A 12798-nucleotide genomic window follows, 5' to 3' on the forward strand; every position below is an offset into this window, starting at 1 on the left:
CCATCTGCTTTACCCTAGCTGGCTACAAAAATAGGGGGAACCCTACATAGCTACATAGTTACTTAGGTTGAAAAAGACCTAGGTCCATCTAGTTCAACCTTCCTCCACCAGTTCTACATTTAGTCACTAAGTCATTTATAACCAACAATGTTTTGTGTACTGAGGAAATCATCCAGCCCTTGTTTAAAAGCGGTTATAGTATCTGTCATTACTACCTCTTGTGGTAGGGCATTCCACAGTCTGACTGCTCTAACTGTAAAGAACCCTTTCCTATTTAGGTGTCGGAATCGCTTTTCTTCCACTCCAGTGAGTGCCCCCTGGTCCTTAGTACTGTCTTTGGAAGAAATAAGTCATGTGCCAGTCCTTTATATTGACCACACATGTATTTATACATATAAATGAGATCTCCTCTGAGACGTCTTTTTTCTAAGCTAAACATATCTAACTTTTTCAACCTGTCATCATATGGGAGGCCTTCCATTCCTTGTAATAGTCTAGTTGCCCGCCTTTGAACTGACTCTAACTTCTGAATGTCCTTTTTAAAATGTGGAGCCCAAAACTGGATCCCGTATTTTTTTTTTCATTTTTTTGGCTAAATACAAAGCTAAGCACCCCTTAGTGCCACATGAAAGGCACCAAAGGGTGCAAAATTACAAAATGCAGGAGGGTGGGACATTATGTGTCTTTCTGCCATTATAATGACAGAAAACACTGATATGAAGTGCACAAGCACAAGAAAATCACCAGAGCGCTCTACACTGTGAAAAGCAGTAGAAAATGGCACTGGAGTGAACATGTGACCGCCTCATGTAGGATGAAGCTATGGATCCTGGGAAAATTTATGTATTTTCCCTCCTTCAGTTTTTTTGCAGTACACAAAAAAAACGGAAGGCACACGGATGACAAACAGATGACATACGGACTGTCTACGGAACGGAAACGGATGCCACACGGATGCACCCGTGAAAAAAAACGGACTGCTTTTTGCAGAGCGCAAAAATTGATCGGTCGTGTTAATGTAGCCTTATTCTGATCTGCCGTTTATAAACAGCAGGCAGAAATAAGTGAATAACGCCCCCCAGCGTCAGAAAATCTCAGCGGTTTCAGGGCTAGCTGAGACCCTGGGGATCATGATTCAGGACGGTTTTTCCGGTCCCCGCTCACGTGATCATAGGTATACAGCGTATACCGATTATCACGTTATAGTAAATGACAGCGTCGGTAAAAATTATTTATCTCCTATCTGGCATGAACAAACATGATAAATCTACTCCCCGGTCCCCTCTGGTCCCCCGGTGTCGCCAATGTGCCCCCCTGATGCCCTCCCTGAAATCCAAGATGGCCGCGCGCACAGCAGCGCGCCGGCCGCATTCACCCTACTCCTCTGATTTCTGTCGCATGTGCCATGACACATGCGACAGAAAACTCCTCCCCAGGCCCTGCCAGGTCACCCCCTATAACCCCACCGGTGTTCCCCGGTGTCCCACGGTACCTGTGCAGCGTTGATCCCCCCACGGCCCCCTCCTTCACAATAGACGCTGCCGCATGCACAGAGCGGCTGTCAGCTCAGCTTCCTGTGTTCAGACACAGTGAGTGGTGGTTATGCATCTGTAAGCTAAACGGGCAGCACGGTGGCTCAGTGGTTAGCACTGCAGTCTTGCAGCGCTGAGGTCCTGGGTTCAATTCTCACCAACGACACCATCTGCAAGGAGTTTGTATGTTCTCCCCGTGTTTGCACGGGTTACCTCCGGTTTCCTCCCACACTCCAAAGACATACAGCGCTATGGAATTAATAACGCTATATAAATGAATAAATTATTATTATTACTGCAATGCCCTGCTCATGAGGTAAGGAACATAATTGATCAGGAGAGCTATACTACATTTCCAAATGGAGGGATTTGCTTTTATAGTTGCCCTGCTGAACGACTACCAAACATGAGAGTCCGTTATACGCCACAAGAAAACACATCTAAATAGCGAGCTCTGTTGTTAAGTATTCATTCAGCTGGATAACTGGACTTAAAGGGGTATTCCATCTCCAAGATCCTATCCCCAATATATAGTAGGTGGAATAGCAATAATATCATCAAATACCAATATTTGGAAATGTAGAATAGTTCTCCTGATAAGGCATGCCATTACCTCATGAGCAGGGCATTGCAGCTTTGGTAGCAACCATTACGACATGGACTCTGCTGCTGTGGACCCGGGGAGAGTGAGTGCAGATTCATTGCACCCACACTCCTCACATGAAGGGTCTGCACTCGTAGAAAATGGGGGATACGTTCCCTGAGTGTCTCCCCCCCATATTCTAGATGGTCCAGAGTCGTCGTGGGACCCCTTTATTTTTTTTCTTACAATAAATTTGTGAAAGAGGAAATGTTTTGGGGACTGTTTTTTCAAATAAATTTCTTTTGTCGATTTTTTTTTTTGTTAGTACTGACAGTTTATGATGTTGGGTATCTAATAGACGCCATGACATCACAAACTGCTGGGCTTGATCTCAGGTGACTTTATAGCTAGTATCAACCCGATTTATTACCCCATTTGCCACTGCACCAGGGCACGGGATGAGCGCCAGGATTGGTGCATCTAGTGGATGCGCCACATCTGGGGTGTCTGCGGCCTGCTATTTTTAGGCTGTGAAGGCCCAATAACTATGGACCTTCCAACCCTGAGAATACCAGACCACAGCTGTCCGCTTTACCTTGGCTGGTGATCCAATATGGGGGGACCCTACTTTTTTGTGTAATTATTAATATTTATAAAATAATTATAAAAAAAGAGCCTGGGGGACCTCCACATTGGATCCCCAACCACGGTAAAGCTGCCAGCTGTGGTTTTCAGGCTACAGTCGTCTGCTTTACCCTAGCTGGCTATCAAAAATGGGGGGACCCAACGTCATTTTTTTTTTAACTATTTTTTAAATAGAAAAAATTAATGGGCTTCCCTGTATTTTGATTTCCAACCAAGGTAACAGCAGGCAGATGGGGGTGGCAACCCATAGCTGTCTGCTTTATCTGCGCTGAGAATCAAAAATACCGCGGAGCGCTACGTCATTTTTTTTAAAGATTTATTTTTACAGCACTGTGATATCCAGCAATCAAAATACAGGGTAGCCCATTTTGATTTTAGTTATTTAAATAAATAATAAAAAAAAATATATATGGGCTCCCGCTGCATTTTTTGTATTGCTAGCTAAGGGTAATCCAAGCAGTTACTGGCTGCTAACCCCCACTGCTTGGTGTTACCTTCACTGGCAATGGAAAATCCAGGGAAGCATTTTTTATTTTTTTTGCCAAAAAACTACAAAAAAAGGACGTGAGCTTCGCCATATTTTTGTATGCTAGCCAGGTATAGCAGGCAGGTGCTGGAAGAGTTGGATACAGCGCCAGAAGATGGCGCTTCTATGAAAGTGCCATTTTCTGAGGTGGCTGCAGACTGCAATTCACAGCAGTGGGGCCCAAAAAGCTCAGGCCAACCTCTGCTGCGGATTCCAATCCCCAGCTGCCTAGTTGTACCTGGCTGGACACAAAAATGGGGCGAAGTCTACGTCATTTGTTTTCTAATTATTTCATGAAATTCATGAAATAATAAAAAAAGGGCTTCCCTTTATTTTTGGTTCCCAGCCGGGTACAAATAGGCAACTGGGGGTTGGGGGCAGCCGTACCTGCCTGCTGTACCTGGCTAGCATACAAAAATATGGCGAAGCCCACATAATTTTTTCAGGGGGCAAAAAACTTCTGCATACAGTCCTGGATGGAGTATGCTGAGCCTTGTAGTTCTGCAGCTGCTGTCTGTTTGTATGGAGAAGAGCAGACAGCAGCTGCAGAACTACAAGGCTCAGCATACTCCATCCAGGACTGTATGCAGAAGTTTTTTGCCCACCAAAAAAATGACGTGGGCTTCGCCATATTTTTGTATGCTAGCCAGGTACAGCAGGCAGCCATGGGCTTCCTCCAACCCCCAGTTGCCTATTTGTACCCGGCTGGGAACCAAAAATATAGGGAAGCCCGTTTATTTTAATCATTTCACTTATTTCATGAAATAATTAAAAAACAAAAGACGTGGGCTTCGCCCCATTTTTGTGTCCAGCCAGGTACAACTAGGCAGCTGGGGATTGGAATCCGCAGCACAGGTTAGCCCGAGGTTCCTGGGCGCCTCTGCTGCGAATTGCAGTCCGCAGCTGCCCCAGAAAATGGCGCTTTCATAGAAGCACCATCATCTGGCACTGTATCCAACTCTTCCAACAGCCCTGAAGCCGGGTGGCTTGTTGGGTAATAATGAGTTAATACTAGCTTTGTTTTACTAGCTAGTATTAAGCCAGAGATTCTTAATGTCAGGCACGTTTGACCCGGGCATTAAGAATCTCCAATAAAGGGTTAAAAAAAAAGACACCACACAGAGAAAAAATAGTTTAATAGAAATAAATACACAGACACATTAGAGACTCCATCTTTATTACCCCCTGTCAGCCCTCCACGATCCATGGTCTTCTGTCTTTCTCGTTCAACAAATGCAGCTCTGCTCCATCACTGCTGCATGGGGGAAGACGCTGCTTCCCGTGCAGCCTTCACTCCGTGAAGGCTAAACGGGAAGCAGCATGCAGCCTTCACTCCGTGAGAGATCAGTGCTGCTGGCTGTTAGCGGTAGCAGCGGTAACGCTGACAGACGCGTTACCATAGCAACGGTGCTCCGATCATGTAATTCCCGGAGCCGCGGTTAGCGGTGACGTCACCGCTAACTGCGTTGCTATGGCAACGGTGATCTCCGTTAATGACCGGCTGTGTCAGCCAGTCCCTAGCGGAACGGGGAGTCGACCGTGTGCTAGAGCATGTCGCCGGTACACGGCGATACACAAATGTGCACCGTGTACCGGAGAGTGCAATGACAGGACCTAGGACAGGACATGACGTCAAAGCCCTGTGACCAGTCTGTAGCCAATGAGATAATAGCCACATGACTGGTGACATGGCTATTTTGACGTCACGATAGGTCCTGCATCACTGCTAGCAGTGCTGGTCACTGGGAGGATTCAGCGATCATCGGATGGAATAGCAGCAGGAGACAGAGTGCAGGAGGGATCGCGGGGACCGGTAAGTGTTATGGCAATGTTTATTAACTGTATGTGTACATTTATAATGCGTTTTTATGTGTTTGTGATTGCCCCCCATTATTTCCTATTGGTTCGAGTTCGGTTCGTCGAACGTTCGCCGAACTGAACTCAAACGAAACCTCCGTTCGACGAACCGAACTCGAGCCGAACCACGGCCGGTTCGCTCATCTCTACTCCTTACCTGCGTCCCGCCGCCAATGTGGAAGAAAGGATGTGGGCGTGATGTTATGTCCCGCTCATTTCCGCCCCTCCGCTTCTATTGGCCGGCCGCTTAGTGACATCGCGGTGATGCCGAACGCACCTCCCCCTTGAGGGAGGGATTGTTCAGCAGTCACCGCGACGTCACCGACAAGATATGTGCGTGTGAAGCTGCTGTAGCGATAATGTTCGCTACGGCAGCTATCACCACATATCACATGTGCGATGGGGGCGGGTGCTATCGCGCTTGACATCGCTAGCCGATGCTAGCGATGTCGCAACGTGTAAAGTACCCTTAAGTTACTATCACAGGCAACGCCGTGTACTACAGCTTGTACCTTATGAAAATATTCAAAATAATTAAAACATGATTGTACCATGGAGGATAGTTTAGAAACTGAATCTCATATCTATAATATCAGATGTATATTGTACAGTAATAATGCAACTTAACCAGTAAACAGACTTTTATAATGCTTAGTAGTGCTGAAAACAGGAGGACATAATCTCACCTGAAAACATGTGTTTCATTGTACCATGTTTGCTGCTGCACAAGGAAGAAGGCAGTGGTCTGTATGATGATGGTGAATAAAATATGCAGAACCATTGAGAGCAGTAAAGGTGGAGAGAGGAGACTCATTGCAGGTCTGTAAGGGGCTAGCTTTGAAGCAGGACCAGTTATACTCACTGTGGGAAAAGATCAAATGTTGTGTTTTAAAAAAGATACAGCTGATGCTCTAAGAACCTGCTTTGACACTTATAGTTGTTTTACAAAAGCTAAGTAATTGCGTTGCCAGAATAGAGATCACTAATAGAGTTGATCGAACCCGCCAAAATCTGGGACCAGCAGATCACTGCCGGACGGAAAAAAAAAGACCAGATCTGCTCTGGATTCCAGTGCCCATATAAGTCTATGGGACCAGAATCCGGAGATTAAAAATATTTGTGGAGGTGATAGGGGGATAGAAGCGCACGCGGTGTACTCACCCGAGGCTGTGTCATGGCAGCAAATTCCTTCTAGGTCACGCTTTCCCTTCTGGAGTCGACAATTCAATATTCATTATTTTGCCGACCCACTGGCGCATGTAATTGGTTGCAGTTAGACGCGCCCCCATCCTGAGTGTCAGCGTGTCAGCTGACTGCAACCAATCACAGGCGGCAGAACGGTCGGTGGGCCGGGAAAGCAGTGCAAGTGTCTGTGGGTCAGTATGGTGACCGTGCATGTGTTTCAGAAACACATGCATGTTCCTGTCAGAAGTGTGTGCAGCTGTGCCGATCATGCGATGTCAGACAATAGCGAGTCTGGCATGACATTACTCGGCACGGCCTGCCGCTTTCTGAACATGAGCGTACATGTACCTAAAAACACATATACGCTCCTGTCAGCAGTGTGCGCTGCTGTGCTGGTGATGCGTCTTTTTCTTTATTATTGAAATAAATAAATAATTTTAAAAAAACGCTGTGCGTTCCCCCCTAATTTTGATACCCATAGCTGCTATCAAACCCCAGGTCAGTGATAGAACAAGCGTCTATGAGATACCTGCATCACACTAACCTGTAAATGAAAGTAAATAAACACAGACACAGAGAAAAATCCTTTATTTGGAATAAAGTACAAAACACATACCCTCCTTCACCCCTTTATTAACCCCCAACACCCTGCAGGTCCGGCATAATCCACACGAGGTCCCACGCCACTTCAGCTCTGCTACATAACACAGCCAGCGGCCATAAAGCACGACCGCCGGCTGTGCAGACAATGACTGAGCCATGATGACTGCACAGCAGGCAGATACTTTCACAGGCTGGGGGCGCATCTGCCTGCAACCAATCACAGACGAGAGGACGGCCGGTGGGCGGACAAAACACGGAAAGTTGTGTGTATACGATACACAGTACAGGAAGTGAATGTGCGACCCAGAAGCAGGGTGCTGCCATGACACAGAGTCTCGGTAAGTATGAAACGCTGTTTCATTTCTGTTTTTCTTTATTTTTAAATTATTTTTCCCAGTGCTGGATTGTGCACCCGGAATCCCGGATCCGGGTCCAGCACCCGGGCATCTTTGAAACTGCGCGTATCCAGACTTTTACAGTCCGGATCCGCTAACCTAATCACTAATCTTAATTTTATTAGTATTATTTTATATAATTAGTGCCAACATATTCCTCAACACTTCACAAGATATATGTACAAACAAGATAAAACATTGCAGGGTGATACATAATGCAATAATCCAAACAAAGAGTGAGGAACCTGATCTCAAGAGCTGACAGTCTAAATAATGGAAATAATGGACGTGACCAGAGAGCTGGGTAGTGAGGTTAGTATAAGTACTTTTTTTTAAAACTTTTGCCGCCGACCGGCTGACATTATTCTTAGTTTGCGGATAGTGAATTACGAAATACCTGCATATTTCTGTAAAATTCAAGGAAATATCAATTGCACTAAATTAAATTCATCTAACCCTAAGGCTATGTGCGCACGTTGCGTAAATACATGCAGTTACGCTGCGCTTTGTAGCGCAGCGTAACTGCATGCGTCCTGCGTCCCCTGCACAGTCTATGGAGATTGTGCAGGGGCCATGCGCACGTGGCGTCTTAGAGCGCAGCGCTTCGGCTGCTGCCCGAAGCGCTGCATTCTAAGAAGTGACATGTCACTTCTTCCGTGCGCTTTGCCGGCAGCTCCTGCTCTGTCTATGGGAGGAGCTGCAGGCAGAGCGCATGGAATCGGCTTTTTTTTTTTTTCTCTACGGACATTTTCTGCAGCGATTTGAAGCGCACATGTGCTCTTCAGATCGCTGCAGAAATTTCTGCAGGGCTAGTACGCAACGTGCGCACATAGCCTTATACCAACCAATCCAGATTTGTGTAGTAAGGCTTAAAGGCAATGCAATGCTCCTCCTGGGAATTTAAATATGTAACTAGCCTCTTCAGAGAGGAAGAGAATAGAAACTCTAGTATCATCTACTGGGGTAGTAATCCTGGAAATCATTATTTTCACTTTGTAGAGCCTTGGATAAAAAGCCAAAAACAGTAACACACAATATTTTTATCATATAAATTATAAATATACAGTATTAATCAAAACAGTTAAACAACACTTGCTGGAACAGTTTAATATGATGAGTCATTTTGTCAAGTGTGGTCAACCAAACTCTACAATTTATCATATTTTTTAAAATACAATTTTCAAAATAAAAAATTGCAACACCAAAAAGACAAATGTATGAAATTATGGAAATCACAGGCTCGACAGACATGTTAATGATATATTACTTTTTTAAGTATCGACTATAAGGGCCATGCACAAAAATAGTCACAGGAATATGATGTTCAATGACATAATGTATGATAGCTGTACCCCTATATTCTTCATTTCCAGCTTGCCATTACATTGATTTAGTTGTAGAACCAGTGGTACGGCCATTTTTTTTAAAGTGTTCCAGGTTTTCAACATGACAACACCAGACTGCATGTTGCTTGTGCTTTTGTATGCAGCCAGCATGACCTACACGTGCTACCATGGCCTGTGGCATTGCTGGACTTGTCTTCTATTGAGTATATCTTTGATATTAATGGTCGCAAACAGAAAAGGGAGCTGCCAGCAGCAGACCTTGATGACTTTCCTGCACAAGTACATTCTCTGAGGCAGAACACTTGTCAGAAAACCATTAATAACCTTGTTGATAGCATGCCAAGGCATGTAAGTGCCTTCCTTTATGTGCATGGTGCTCATATTTGACACTAAATAGAGATGAGCGATGTTCGAGGTTCGCCAACTTCATGTTCGATTGATTTTGGGGGGTGTTCGAGTCGTTCAACGAACTCGAACGATTTGCTAAATGTTTGGTAGTGGCTTTTCACTGTAATAGTGTGAGTCACTGTGAATGATTATATTATCAAAATTCAGCATATAGTGTGCGGGGGGACGGGGTTTAGATCAGTGCTGCTGCTGAGTGCTGAAAGAATGCCGATCGGCTTTTTTTTTTTCCTAACCGCGCGTACAGTGGGGCGGGCCAGGCTGTCTGCAAATCACAGACACACACAGCAAAGTGGATTTTTACCAGACAGGCAAGGGCATGTGTCATAGGCTGTGCATGTCACATGTCCTTGCCTTATAAGACCCGGCCATTTTCCCCGTTGCTGCCGTTATCTCTCTGCTGCGGGTGGGAGACAGTCACCACTCCCGCTGCTGCTGCTGCTGCTGCTGTGTGCGCTATAGACATACAGTGCAATCTACACAGCGCTTTAGGGATTAGGGACTACTGGTTATTTCAGCCCTTTTAAGGGCTGCATTACAGGCGTTCATAGCCATAGTTGCTAGGCAGGTCGGTGCCAACGCTGTGCAGGGCTTTACATAACAACGTCTGGCTATATCAGCTCAGGCAATTCCTTGGTGCATTTTTTCATTGGCAGGGACAGAAAGTGAGGCTTCCTTTGCTGTCCAGCTACCTACAGCACCTCTGCATTCTACCCACCTGTCCATTTTTGGACCGCAATTTTAATTGCACACAGTGCTGAGACTTTTAGTGGCATACTAAAAGTGTCTGGAATACAAAGTTAGTGTTCCTTTGCTGTCCTGCTACCTACAGCAATAGTGCATTCTACACACTTCTCCATTTTTGGTACGCAATTTTAATTGCACAAAGTGCTGACCCTTTTAAGAGCATACTACAATTGTCTGGGATACTACCTTAGTGTTCCTTTGCGGCCAAGCAAGATACACCACCTGTGCATAGTACACCACCTGTCCATTTTTGCTACGCAATTTTACTTGAAAAAAGTGCAGGCAATTTTAGGGGCATATTTTCATTGTATGACATATTCAGTGTTGGTTCTTCAGCTGTCAATAAAGGTAGACCAACTCTGCATTGTACACCACCTCTCCATTTCTGCAAAGCAATTTTTAACTGCAGGTAGTCCAGCCAATATGTGAGGAAGGTGCAGGCGTGGATATAATGTTGCCTTCATCCAAAGGTGGTTCTCTCGATGTCTGAGAGAGCTAAACACCAGCAGCTGTTTCCACTTCCAAAAACACTGATGACATGACAATCACACTGGCTGTTGCGGGTAAAGGGGTATAAGGTCTGCGTCAAAATGCATGTGTGACTGCTGTCCCCACAGTCACAGAGGATGAAGATCACGCAGATGCCATTCATGGGGCAGACAGTGGTTGCACCGCCACGCTAGCACGCATTGTAGCATAGTTACCTTTCCACGGAGACTTATGCTTCCTTTTAAGTCATGTGCAGGGTGGTCTCTCCAGTATACAGCAAAACCACACAACAGGAAAAGGACTCTAGGCAGTTTGGTTGATAAATGATTGTTTAACTTTTCCAAAACAAACAATAAGAACCATGCATAAAACTGAAAGAATAGAACAATCTATTCACAATTCCAAAAGCCTACACCCCTATGCTGCGACACTCCTAATGGTGATTTATACCCCCTGCTCAAAAACTTGTGCCTAACCAAAAGACTGTCTAAACAGTTGCCTACTACTTGGTAATGCCTCTGCATTGCAGGAGTAATGGTGTGTGTGTGTGTGTGTGTGTGTGTGTGTGTGCGAACACGACTTACCAGTGGCGCATCACAAGAGCTTACAACTTATCTACCTAAACATAGACAAAACCCATTACCCCCCCTGAATACCCTTGTTAGCTGAAGCCTCACAGATAAGGCAGATGATAACAGTGTGAATGCAAACCACACAGCTCAGCAACACAGTCCTGGAAATCTTCTAAAGCAACAGTCAATGCAAACATGTGTTGCTGTCCCTCTACTGTATGATTTTAACTGTAACTGACAATTTGACAGAGCAGAGGCAGCAAGTCTTATTGTCTATATAGTCGGCCTAAGCAGAACAGATATGTGTTTTGCTAAGAACACAAAGTGTTGCGTGTACGCATTCATGTCTGGTCCCAGCCTACCGTACCCGGGTACATTAACTCTTTCCAGCCATCTATGGAGTCTTGGCTGTTCTTTTAACTATTTAAATACCAATGTATGTATATGTATATATATGTGTATGCACACTAACCTCTTTTTTCTCCTCTTTTTTCTACTTATTTTGCACTTTGCACTTTATGATTGTTCAGTAACCATAATTCTTGGACACATATAAGATTTGCTTATTTATATACTTATCACTTTATGATTAACTAATGTATTGTATTGTATTTATACATTTATTGGTTTGAGATATAATTGGATGAACTTCTATATGGTTGTAATTAATATCCTTGATTATATATAATGCTGCGATACATTTTTATTTTTATATATACATATGCTCCCTATTTATATTGAACTCTGAGACAGGGATGATATGATTGTTTGGATTGTGACGCCTATTGTCCAGCTCCGGCTGTGTCTCTTGAGATCAAATGGTTTTTAATTAATAAAATATTTTGTATGTATTATAGACCCTTGTATTCGGTTTTTTCTTTTTTGGTCTTCCGGGTACTGTGGTGTCCAGTTGCCATAAATACAGACTTTACGATCCTCTCCTGGTAAACAATATAGACAGTACCGGAAGAATGTCGGTCTCCGGCACAGGATGCTGCTCACAGGCATTACAGTCCCCCTCACCAAACTCCAACACGACTCCCCTCACAATTCACCGAAGTGTTTCCGTGGTCTCCCCTTGCTGTAACGCACATCTTTAGCTTTTCCTTCCGGTCACAGACAGCACCTCCGCTCTCCAAGTCCACAGCCGAAGACTGTTTTGCTTTTGCTATAGTGACCAAACAGTCAAAGCCAGATGCAAAAAAACAGCAGCCCCTTGTGTGTAGTCTACAACAATGCATGCAATGAACGGCAAATAAGCATGTTGCATTGACAGTGGATAAAGCTGATTAATACACCCTCACGCTATCAATTCATATCCATGTGACACTTCATGGACGAAGTACTCAAAGTAGTGAGTTTTTGGCCTCTTCTTAGAGATTGTTGACAAATCTTACAGATTACATGACTTGGGTGATCCTTTGCAATGCAAAAAAAGCCCCAAGATAGGCAAGGCTTACAGCCCATGCGACCTGCAGAGCCACCACTTCTGCTCAGAGGCAGAGTTGTGGGTGAGGATTCAGTTCTTGTCGTGCATACAGTACTTTGTCTCTGTCCAGGAAGACGCAACGTAACCTCGTCGTCAGTAGCATCCTCCTCCACCTCCTCTGCTGACCTCATCGACTGGGTGACTTTGGTTTGACAGTAAGTGGGGTCTCCAACCTCATCATCACCCTGTGTGTTTTCACTCCCCTCGTCCTGACTCCTCCGAGCCAACCTCTTCCTGCCCTGACCGAATAGTAAAGTTGTCGCTCCAATCAGGTATCTGAGTCTCCTCATGATGTTCCCCATTGTCTCCACCAGGAGGATTTACAGTTTGGGAATGAGGGTGTACATTATGCTCAGCAGCTTCTTCATCGGGGCCTGGATCCAACTCACAAAGCTTATGGGCATCAGTGCAGCTCATTTCCTTG

At 44.9% G+C, this 12798-nt stretch overlaps 1 pseudogene; it reads right to left on the reverse strand.

Annotated features, from left to right (window-relative positions):
- Positions 1-12798, reverse strand: part of LOC142297273 (putative cation-transporting ATPase 13A4) — a 332303-nt pseudogene that overhangs the window by 18664 nt on the left and 300841 nt on the right.

The sequence above is a fragment of the Anomaloglossus baeobatrachus genome, chromosome 3, assembly GCF_048569485.1.
Source record: "Anomaloglossus baeobatrachus isolate aAnoBae1 chromosome 3, aAnoBae1.hap1, whole genome shotgun sequence".
NCBI lineage: Eukaryota > Metazoa > Chordata > Amphibia > Anura > Aromobatidae > Anomaloglossus > Anomaloglossus baeobatrachus.